We start from the raw sequence: 10978 nt of genomic DNA, 5'->3' as shown, positions 1-10978 counted from the left end.
GCTGGGTATTTCTGTGTAGCCTCTCACTTGTGTGTGCCTGTTCCTAATACCTCTTGTTTAGCTCTTTGACCTGTCACCCTGCCTGGCTCATAAAAGTGCAGAAGCCAGACAATTTGTCTTCAAGAGTCAGCTGTGGGAATTGCACTAAAATGGAAAGTAGTGATTCGAGCCTCTGTTCCAGCTAAGCTCCAGTTTGCAGCTCCAGGATGTTCCAATGTTACATCTGCACTCCCTGCTACAAGTGGTCTTTGTATTTGCAAACTTTCTTTTTTTTCAACTGGGTGTGGGGATTTGTCTCCCCTAGAAAAACTGTAAATTCGGCTTTTCTTTTCCAAACACAGCAATGTTCTGCCTCCCTGCTGCAGAGCAACAATCCTGACTTTCAACCACTTCCAAGCAGGACTCCGATCAGAGAGCAGCAATACCTACCTTGCAGGGCTAAGAGGTATTGAAGTGACACAACAGCTTTACACTGGCCTTCTGAGGAGGGAACCTATAGAGGGGATAATAACACCAAAAATGATGTTAGATAAGAATGCATGGAGGCTTTTTTTCCTGATTGTGTGCTTGAGTCGCTTATGGAAGAAAAACTACAAAGTCATACAGGACTTCCAAAAATGAAGATTAGACAGCATCAGTGAGCCACGCAGCAGTCTCCTTTGTATGTCTGATATGATTAAATACTTATTTACAGCTTTTTTTTTTTTTAACCATCATTGCTTTGGACTCCCTCCACCCTATTTAATATATTATTATTACATTATATACTTTATTAAGCCTTGACAGCTTTTGAGTTTTATTGCACCTCTATATCTTTGCCTCTCCTGAGCACCTTAATTGCATCAGGTGCTTTGAACATATCTGTTATTGTTGCATAGCAGAGGAGTGACATCTCTGGATATTTATGAAGTCTCTTTGGATAAATGATTTGGAAGCAACACATGGCTTTAAAAATTATATGTTGTACTTTCTTTTCAAAACTGCATGTCTAATGTGGGTAAACAGTTACTGCAGGTAAGAGAAACCAATATAAGGAAGAGAAAAAACCAGCTCAGTTCACCATTTAGTGCAGCCTTTTGGGCTTTTATAAAGTGCCTACTACACCAGGAAACATTTGAAGCAATTTTACAGATCTTTTGAGCCCATCACCCCTCCCTGTCTCACCTTCAAATGTTCTTCTCTGATGAAGAAACCAATTTTTTTTCTTCTTTGCTTGTCTCGCTCTCTCCAATTACCAGTGCAGGGGCCAAGACAAAAGGAGAATTATTCCTGCTCAGCAAGAGAATCTTCTTACTCTGAATGAGCTAAGGACACAAATGGTCTAGCTGAAGAGGGTACAAAATCTTTTTCAGCACTACTAAAAGAAAAACAACATGTGAGCAAGGAGTTGATTCAACATAATTTCATTTGGTTTTCCTTTCCCAGCTTTGCAACCTGTTTTGCCTTTTCTTGCAGAGCTATTTAGTTTCCTTCCAAAATGCAACATCTTCAGAAACCCCTAAGCATCTTAACAGGTTACATCCAACTGAAACTCAGGGGAGCTGACACTCCTGAGTGTCTGTGGTACTTCTGAAAGGTTTAACAAGCAGAAGCTAGGAAAACCCACCACTTGACTGGGGAAATTTTGAATTTTTCCCGTATGTCAATGGCTCTTGCAGTTGGGAATACAACACTTCACATGCAGTCTCAGAAGTGCCAGACAGAATTGAATAATCCCTTCCCTCAACCTGCTGACCACCCTTTTACTAAAACATCCCTGTACCTGGTTGGCTGCTTTTACTACAAAGACACAGGGCTGAGTCATGTTCCATTCTTGTTGACCAGGACCTCCCAGTCTTTTTGTGCAAAGCTGCTTTCCAGCCAGTCAGTCCCTGGTCTGCACTGTTGCATGGCGTCATTCCGCCCCTGATGGGGGACTTGGCATTTGCCTCTCCAGAACTTCATGGTTCTGTCAGTCCATTTTTACAGCCTGTCCAGGTCCCTCAGAATAGCATTCATACCCTCTGGCATGACAGCTGCTCCCCCTGGTTTGGTATCATCTGCAGCCTTGCCAGGAGTGAGCTCTATCTCATCACGCTTGTTGCTAACAATCATAATAAATTATATTCTCCCAGTATTAGTTCCTGAGGGATGCCACTAGTAAGAGTCTGTCAGCTGGCCTTGTTATTGTGGATTGCCAGTGGTGGAGCCCAGCCAGTTTTCCACCCTCTCACCAACCATTTACCCAGTCCATAGTTCTCCAGTTTGATCATGGAAAATCCTTAGCCTCTTTGGTCCCCTATTCCAGTGCTTAACTACTCTCACAGTAAAGATTGTTTTCCTTATATCCAGTCAGATTTATTTCTGCTGAGACTTTTGATCATTATTTTTTTGGTTTCTCTGTGCACCTCAGAGATGGGCTCCATCTTCCCTATAAATCCACTTTCAGCTGTAGCAGACAGAAATTAAATCCCTTTCCACCATTCCTTCTCTAGCATGAAGAAATACAGATACATACATCTTTTCTTACATGGTATGTTCTGCAGCCATCTAGCTGTCTTCATAACACTCTGCTAAACTTTCTCTAGATTTTACTCTCTCTCCTGCAAGAGGGAATCCAGAACTGGACTCAGTGCTCTAGATGCAGGTCCAGGACTGCCAAGAAAGAGAAGAGTGAATGCTTTCCTCAACCTCCTGGCTATGCTCTATGCAGTCACTACCCTCAAAGCAGAAGAGAAAATGAGAAGGCTCTGCAGGAGATGGGGATTGTGATATGTCCTGGAATCCCAGTCTCCCCATTACTTCATTTGGAGAGCTGTCTGATATGTGCCATAGCTTTCATTTGGACAATATGTGTGTTTTTCACTTCTACAGAAACCAGGGCACAGAGGTAAGGATGTGTGCATGTCCCCAGTCTTGCTTCTGTGTGGTATTCAGAGGCACCTGGGGCTGGATGCTCTAAAAGAGTTCCTGGGTCCTGCAGGCTATGCTATAGTCTAGAAGACTGCTCAGACTGGAAGGTAGCAATCCCTACCCTGTATAAATAGTTTAGGAGTATGGCTGAGGAAACAGGGCTTGGAGCCTTGTTTTGACATGTGCAGCCCATGCTTGTGGGAGTTATATGGTAGTTGTAAATTTGAATCGGCTGTGTATGACAAATCTTATCTGTATATTGTGATTTTGCTTGTGAACAGAACAGAACAGCCCCAGTGGGACCCAGATTAGATTTGTACGGGAAGCACAGTCAAAACCAGGCATTTTTCCTTTGGGAAAATATGTGTGCTTTGAGCAGACATCTGTGGGAAAGACAAACAAGTAGAATTGTGATGCATTGGGTGCAAAGATAAGAGCTAATTAATTGCACTGGTTTTGCCTGGATAGAGTTAATTTCCTAGTAGCTTGTGTGGTTCTGGTTTTGGGATTTGTGATGAAAATGGTATTGATAACACACCAATGCTTTAGCTACTGCTGAACAGTGCTTACACAGCATCAAGGCCATTTCTACTTCTCAGACAGCCCTGCCAGTGAGGACTCCGGGGGTGCACAAGAAGGAGGGAGGGTAAACAGCTGGGACAGCAACTGAAGAAAAAGGAAATTTGATAACATATGGCATTGTGCTCAGCAATAAAAGCTGGTGGAAAAAGAAGAAAAGGGGAATGTTTTGAGTGATAGTAGGGCCAGAAGGTGGACTTTGATGATCCTTATGGGTCCCTTCCAACTTGGGATCTTCTATGATTCTATGATTCTATGCTTTGATTTCCCAAGTCACTGCTACATGTGATGGAGCCCTGCTTTCCTGGGGATGGCTTAGCACCTGCCTGCTGATGGGAAGCAGTGAACAAATCCCAAAAAGCAAATTTTGCTTTGCTTGCAGCTTTTGCTTTAGCTATTAAACTGTCTTTATGTCAACCCACGAGTTTTCACACTCTTACTCTTCCAATTCTTCTCCCCATCCCACTCAGAGGATGAGTGGGGCTGTGGGGCTTCGTTGCCTCCTGAGGTTAAAACACAGCATATATATTTGTGATCAGTTCCATGGACAGCATGTTAAAGACCAGTGCAAGACAACTGTGAGATTAGCTCAGTTGTTTTGACCATGGTGCTAATAACACCAAGATTGTGGGTCTGATTCCTTTATGGGTCATTCACTTAAGAGTTGGACTCGATGATCCTTGTGGGTCCCTTCCAACTCAGAATATTCTGTGAAAAGATACTCAGTCTTTTTTGTTCCCTGAATTAAGTCATCTGGACTTCACTTTTCAGTCTTTGGCATAATTCTAGGAAACTTTTCTTTTAAAAGGACTAAGTCAATCGCTGTAAAAAGAGGGCTGCCACTCAGCTTGCATATTGCTGAAGCAAAGCATGAAAAACAAAAGCTGAGCTCTAACAATAAATGTTAGCCCAGAAACGGTGATGTTTCTTCAGTCATTTATTGAGTAGTCACTTCAAGGTACTGCTCATGCCTTGTTGTTACTTTTAGATTGGTATTCATGCATATTTTTTATAAACAGAATTAAGATGAGGATTTTTCTGTGGTTTTGGTGGTTTTTTTCAGCTTTCTTCCTTTTGTTTTTCCTTATGTATTCTATGTAATCCCACACTGGTATCTTAATAAAATATTCTTACCTCTCATATAGAAGATTTATCATTGTTTTTAATTACGAAATCATCAGCCAGAATTTGACAGGTCATTTTCAGCCTCATTACAAATGTGTTCGTGATTAAATTTCAGGTATATTCAATATCCTGTAAATCAGGGAAGACTGTTTTCTCTTTTCTACTATTCCATAGCAAACATGACAGATATGATGTCTGCCAATAGCATGTGCTTAGCATAATATACAATAACGTTAATGGGGAGTTGAAAATTGCATAAACCTGCCTCCCTGAATTCTGTAGCTTCCTCACCTGGACAACTGTTAGGAAAGTGTTGTCTGGCCCATCAAGAAGTTTTCTTCTTACATAGAAAGAAAAATAAAAGAAGACTGGATGTCCCTAGTCTGTGGTCTTCTCGGGAATGGGCCTTAAGAGTTGGACAGAAGAAAGAAGAAGAAAAAGTAATAGAAATCAAAGCTGAGCAGAGAAACTTAGTATTGCATGCCATGTGATGCAAGTGTCAGTGTAGAAGCAAAATAGATTAAAGAGGTGTGTGTGGTTGGGGGTGTTAGAGACAAAAAGCAAGATAAAGGGAATATCTGGAGATGGTAATAAGTGCTCAGTTTTGCATGCCAACAAAAATGAAATTAGGTATCCTGAAAGTAAAAAACGAAAATAAAGACCTGATGGCAGGAAGGATAAAACTTACTAATAAGCTCACAGAAAATGCCTAAACTCCCTGCCAAACAGGGCTTAAACGGAAAAAAAAAAACAAAACCAAAAAACACCAAAACCCACAAAACCACTTCCTTCTCTTTTGGAAGATGCATCTTCTCTCCACTAAGCTGGGTGTACTTCAGTAGTCCGATATTCTCACACATAATGGCTATGGCTGGTTACTTCCCGCAGAACATTTTCATGCTGACATCTCCTCTTTCTCCTTCCTTAATAAATCAAATTTCAGTTAGACTGACTAGGTGACATGGGACTTGTCTTAAAGTAGTTGGAAGATGCCCTGCACTCTGGTTGTCACTAGAAAGAAACTTTTGTTGCTGGGTCTTCTCCTATGTCACTAATTGGCTGATGATGTCCACGAAAGTGCCTAAAAGGCAAGGACAAGTACCAAGTAGAAAGTTTGCAAATGACAGTAACTACCATAAACAGCTCTTCTTCACTCTAGATTTTAATCTATTTTAGGTCTTATAAAACAATATAAGGTATCTTGGAACATTTCTGGTGCTCACTCTAATAATTCTCTTGGTAAGGTCTGGTCTGGAGTGACTTCCGAAATAACAATAGTCTACTTAACTGCATTCAGGTGATGCTGCAATGTGTTTACCACCTCCAGGCTAATATTCTCCACCCCTTCTACAGAGCCTAGTAAAATTTCTAAGTGGTGAATATTTTAAATAAGGTTGAACAACAGTGGCATTGATGTTAGTTTTGCTGATGGCCAGCAAAAAGCAGTGTACAAGCTGAAAAACACAGAATTGATTTCACATTTGTTCAGAGCAGCACCACATAAAATTGCAGTGGATTGGAAACAAAAGGAAGTTCTATGTTAGAAGAAAGAAGCTGAATGAATGTTTGGAAGTGATGATAATGGAAAAGTTAACTGGTGTCAGAAGTGATCACACAGGACGCTTCTGTGCACTGTAGCTGCCTTTCTACAACTTTAGCAAAATTCACCAATATCCATTGCCTGATGCCCCCAGCTGCCACAGCATTTTTCCACACTTTTGCAAATGCTGGTTAATGTAACATTGTCCTGCTCTGCTGCTTAAAGGACATATATCAAAAAGATGGCTTAATTTCCAAAAGGCTCTGACGTATAATATGGAAATAGTGCCACATGTAAGCTCACTACTAATACTATGTCCAGTACATTTTGTTTGAACATGCTTTAATCTGACAGCTTTTATTCCTGATCTGTGCTACAGTTATGTTTTCCCTTTGATCAAAATGAAAGTAATGAGAAAGGAAAAGCACAGACTCAGTACAAAAATTAATTCATATTTTTAGTGGGACACATGATCTTAAAATATTCTGTGCTGAACCAGAATTTTAACCCACACTGCAAATAGGGTTAAATTGGTAGGGTTACATTCAATTTTTCACACTACTCCATCTCTTGCCTTCCTGACTCATTACCCTCCTCTAATTTCCCCAGCAAGATAAAATGGAATACCAGAGGTAGGTAAACATCTTAGTTTTCAAATGACAGAAACTGAACTGTGCACATGAAAGTCTTATCAACAAAGCTGAGCAGAAATTTTGTGATCCAACATTTTCTCATTAGCAAATACAGATTTGAATGTCGTCTAATGGGACAGAGGGAAAGACAGGGGAAAAAAGGCATTTCCATAAGGTAAAAATAATCTATTTAAAATACGTAAAGAGTGACATTCCAATCCTTCATTTTGAAGCAACTTTTAATTTGTTTATTATTTTGGTTAGACATTTAAGCTGTGATAATAATAAAACAGCTCTACACCATTAAATTATTATACTTTAAACATTGATTATAAGCTTGCCACATTCAAATTTAAATCATATTGTCACGGAATGGTTTAGGTTCGAAGGAACCTCAAAGATCATCTCATTGCAACTCCCATGCCATGGGCAGGGACACCTAGCACTAGACCAGGTTTCTCAAAGCCTTGTCCAACCTGCCCTTGAACATTTCCAGGGACGGGACATCCACAACTTCTCTGGGCAACCTTTTTCAGTACCTCACTAATCTCACAGTGAGTAATTTTTACTCCTTGTCCTATCTCCTCTCCAGCTCTCCTCTAGGCCTCCTTTATGTACTGAAAGGTGCTATAAGGTCTTGCTGGAGCCTTCTCTTCTCCAGGCTGAACAGACTCAACTCTCTAAGCCTGTCTTCACATGAGAGGTGCTCCAGCCAGCTGATCAACTTAATGGCCTCCCCTGGACTCGTTCCAAAAGGTCCACATCCTTCTTATGTTGGGAGCCTCAGACCTGGACATAATATTCCAGGTGGGTTCTCACAAGAGCAGAGCAGAGCAGAGGGGGACAATAGGCCAGATGCTGAATATTTTTAAATATTCAGCATCAAAAAGGAAACCTTCTGAAGATATCAAGAAAAGCTTTGACTAAACAAAAACAAAAGCCCTGGATTTGTTTTATATAGCACTTCAAATGTTGTTTGGTTTCCTTAATTTTAAACAAACAAAAATACCCCACCAAAAATAATATGAAATATTTTGTGGCACGTTCAATTTCATTCTTGCCTGCCATTTTTTATCAGTGAAATTTACCAACAGAGCTTCTTGAAACAAAATAAAGTCATTGGAATTACTGGTGGATTAAACAGGATTTACTTTTCCTTACTTGCACAAATACCATGTGATCTCCACGAAAACTTTAATCTTAAGACTTGAAACTTTGATGCTTGAAATAATCTGAATTGTGTAAGATGGAGCTAATTCTTTCAAATTTTATTTCTATTAGAAAATTATCTGACTATGGAAATTAGATAAAATGGCAGGCAGTAGACCCTGATTGGCTGCAGTCAGAAATGTGACCTCTTTGAGGAGGGGTAGTGGGTCACTTTTATCTCAAGTCTTTTGCTTTCTTGAAACCCTGGTGTCATTTTTGGGGTACTGTGCAGCCTCCATGGCGCAGAATGTACATTGCTGCTGGCCTGGGTGCTGAGGACATGGTTTGCAAGCACCAGCTGCTGCACAGCTGGCCAGACAGCTCCTCCTACAGACCTTCCTTAGCTCAGGGTGAATTTGGGAGCACTGAGGGTGATGGTAAGGAAGAAGGCAGGGAGAATGCAACTTCCTACCCGGAGCTGTCCTAGGTTAATATAATTAGCTGGATCTTAACTAAGCCTGAGGCTGAGTTGCACTAATTTGATGCTAAAGTGCTGTACATCCGAGGTCAGGATGTGCAAAGATGGTAGAAAGCAGATCTCAAAATGTAAACTGCAGTCTGTAGTACTGTAACAGATAAAATAAAACATCACATTAGGCTCCCACACAAAGCACTCTGTTTTGGACCAGGTTGATTGAATTGAATTAAACTAAACTAAACTGTGATTTGAAAACAATTCATGCTTTCATGCACTGTGATTTCCCTCTTAAAGAAAAAAGAAATTAATCTATATTTTGAGAACATAGTGTGGGCTTTGCTGAGATAATTCTGTGCACAGACTGCACTCTGCATTTTTACAAATCATTAATGGGAATTCAGAGGCCTTAGAGTGTTCTGTATTGAACTCCATCTGACATTAGCACTTGGACAAAATCTTTTGAACTCTCCCAGCACCAAGGGAGACCTCGGTCTCAAAGAGGCCTGCGCGCATGGAATCTGAAAGAGTAATATCTTTAACCTTAGGATACCAGAGATGGCTCTAACAGCACTGGTGTTCGTGCTATGCTCAGACCTTAAATCACCCTATTCAGCTGATATGCAAGGCCAGATTCTTTAGTGTCTTCTCGCTGCTTTGAGCTGTTACTGTAAGGCAACAAGCCATAAGCTGAAGTTTTCTGGCTGGTTAAACCAAATTTATAGTTGTTTTTCCACTGCCAGAAAGACACAGATATCTGAATCATTATTTACAAATACTGAGAGAAGAGTATCACGACATTATCAGCCTTTAACGATAACGGAACTGGTAAGCTCTCATAAGCATGTTCCTAAGGGACATACAGAAATAAAGAGGTTCAGATCCAGTAAGTACCCCTCTATGGACTGGGGATCTTGTGCACATAAAGTATCTGGCAAGGGTATGGTGCCCTGATATCGTGTTTTGTTCACTGCAATGACTGTAACCTGGAGTTGGTGGGTGGGAGTAAAACATTTAGCTCTTCCTTATCTTCATGGCATATTCTAAGGGAAGCAGCTCTGCATATTTAGAGCTATCCTGCATGTTAAAAAACTTTTAACCAAGATCCCAAATCAATAGCAGCTCTCAGAGATATTTTTCTTAGGCAAGTAACTGAATTTTGTCCAAAATATGAGCAACACCAGGGATTGTCCATAGGGCTAGGTTATACCTGTCAAATTCCTTTTACTCTGATAGAGAATGCACTTATCTTGTTCTTCTGTTTACCTCCTTCTTTGAGAGAAGTCACGTTCCTGGTCTTTAGATTCTATTTGAAACTGTAGATGAGGTCATAATGTTGGGCCATAAGTCTTAGTAATGATTTTTAGCCAAGCACTTCCATCTCTCACCATGAAAGACACTCTCTTGCAGAACTGCTGGGCTTTTGCCCACTATGACATACTTCAAATTCTGGGGAAAATCTGCAGGATAAGAATACATTTGAGAGACTGGCACTTTAATCAGCTAACTGAGCCAGACTCTGTTGTGCCTGGCATTTCCTTGAGGCTGTCAAAAGGACTGGTTGCACTTTTCTCCCCTTGCCCTTGGAACAAGGGTCACACCATGCTGTGCTTTTACAATCTTGGGGAGCTTTGGTAGTCTATTGCAAATGAAATAAAAGTTCAGCAAGTTAAAAGTATCTCAAATGCAACATTCATTGCCTCTATTATATGGTTTCAGAGGTGGCAGAAGATGATGAAAGCTGATCTCTATGTGAGGCTCTTCCATGCATATGGAATCTCTTGCTGGGGAGACTCATCAGCCTTTGAGATCTGGAATGCTGCAAAGTTCTTCAGAGTGTCCTATCTGTTAGCATTGCCCACTAAAATTCTACATTTTTGTAGTTTTATAGTTTGTTCTTGCATTATTTTTCCTGGTGCACAGCTTTAAGCATATACTCCAACCCTTTGATTTCAAGAAAACAGAAATGGCCAAAAATGGCCAAGAGGCACAACGGAGTCTCCTGCTCCTCTGAGCACAAAAATAAATCAATAAATGCATCCTGAGACAGATGTGTCTTCCCAGCGTGTCACAAGTAAGTCTTCTGCTTCGTTTGTAGGACCTGCCTGTAAGTTTTGAGATGAAGTCTCTGGTGTTTGTATGATGGCTCAATTATCTTTTTTATCTGATGCACTTTCAAGAAACATTTTACATGTGTTTGAAAACCACTGTTATAGTTCTCTCCCTCTGAAATAAGACATCAACTTGTGGTACCAATAGGACTCTGTGGGAAGCAAGAATCATCAAATACCCATGCTTGTAACTTATGTCTACACTGACAATGTCTACACCATGAATGACCCAGTGGATATTTTTCATCTGCAGCATTTGCTTCAGTCCATGCAGCCAATCATGCCAAGTCTTATTATGAACATGGCATGTAATGCTCTCACAGGTATTGCTAGTTTCCCTTTGCAAAGCAGGGCTAGTAGGCATCCCTAATTGTATCTTATTGACAGAAAAGGCCCCCCCGGGAGATCAGAGCCAATTACCAAGCCCAGTGTAGCCCTGCTTGTTTTGGAAAAACAGAGAGGGGCGACAAAAAAG

At 40.7% G+C, this 10978-nt stretch overlaps 1 long non-coding RNA gene across 1 annotated transcript; it reads right to left on the bottom strand.

The window, feature by feature from the left end:
• Positions 1 to 427: 427 nt before the first annotated feature.
• On the bottom strand, positions 428 to 9665 carry LOC108501443. Its single transcript, XR_001876189.1, has 3 exons — positions 9603 to 9665; positions 1165 to 1304; positions 428 to 493 (listed from the first exon to the last, which is right to left on the bottom strand). It is a non-coding gene; the product is annotated as an uncharacterized LOC108501443 (long non-coding RNA).
• Positions 9666 to 10978: the final 1313 nt, after the last annotated feature.

This window comes from Lepidothrix coronata, unplaced genomic scaffold, assembly GCF_001604755.1.
Source record: "Lepidothrix coronata isolate B3197 unplaced genomic scaffold, Lepidothrix_coronata-1.0 Scaffold102, whole genome shotgun sequence".
NCBI classification, from domain to species: domain Eukaryota; kingdom Metazoa; phylum Chordata; class Aves; order Passeriformes; family Pipridae; genus Lepidothrix; species Lepidothrix coronata.
This window is presented reverse-complemented; position numbering and strand designations above follow the sequence as displayed.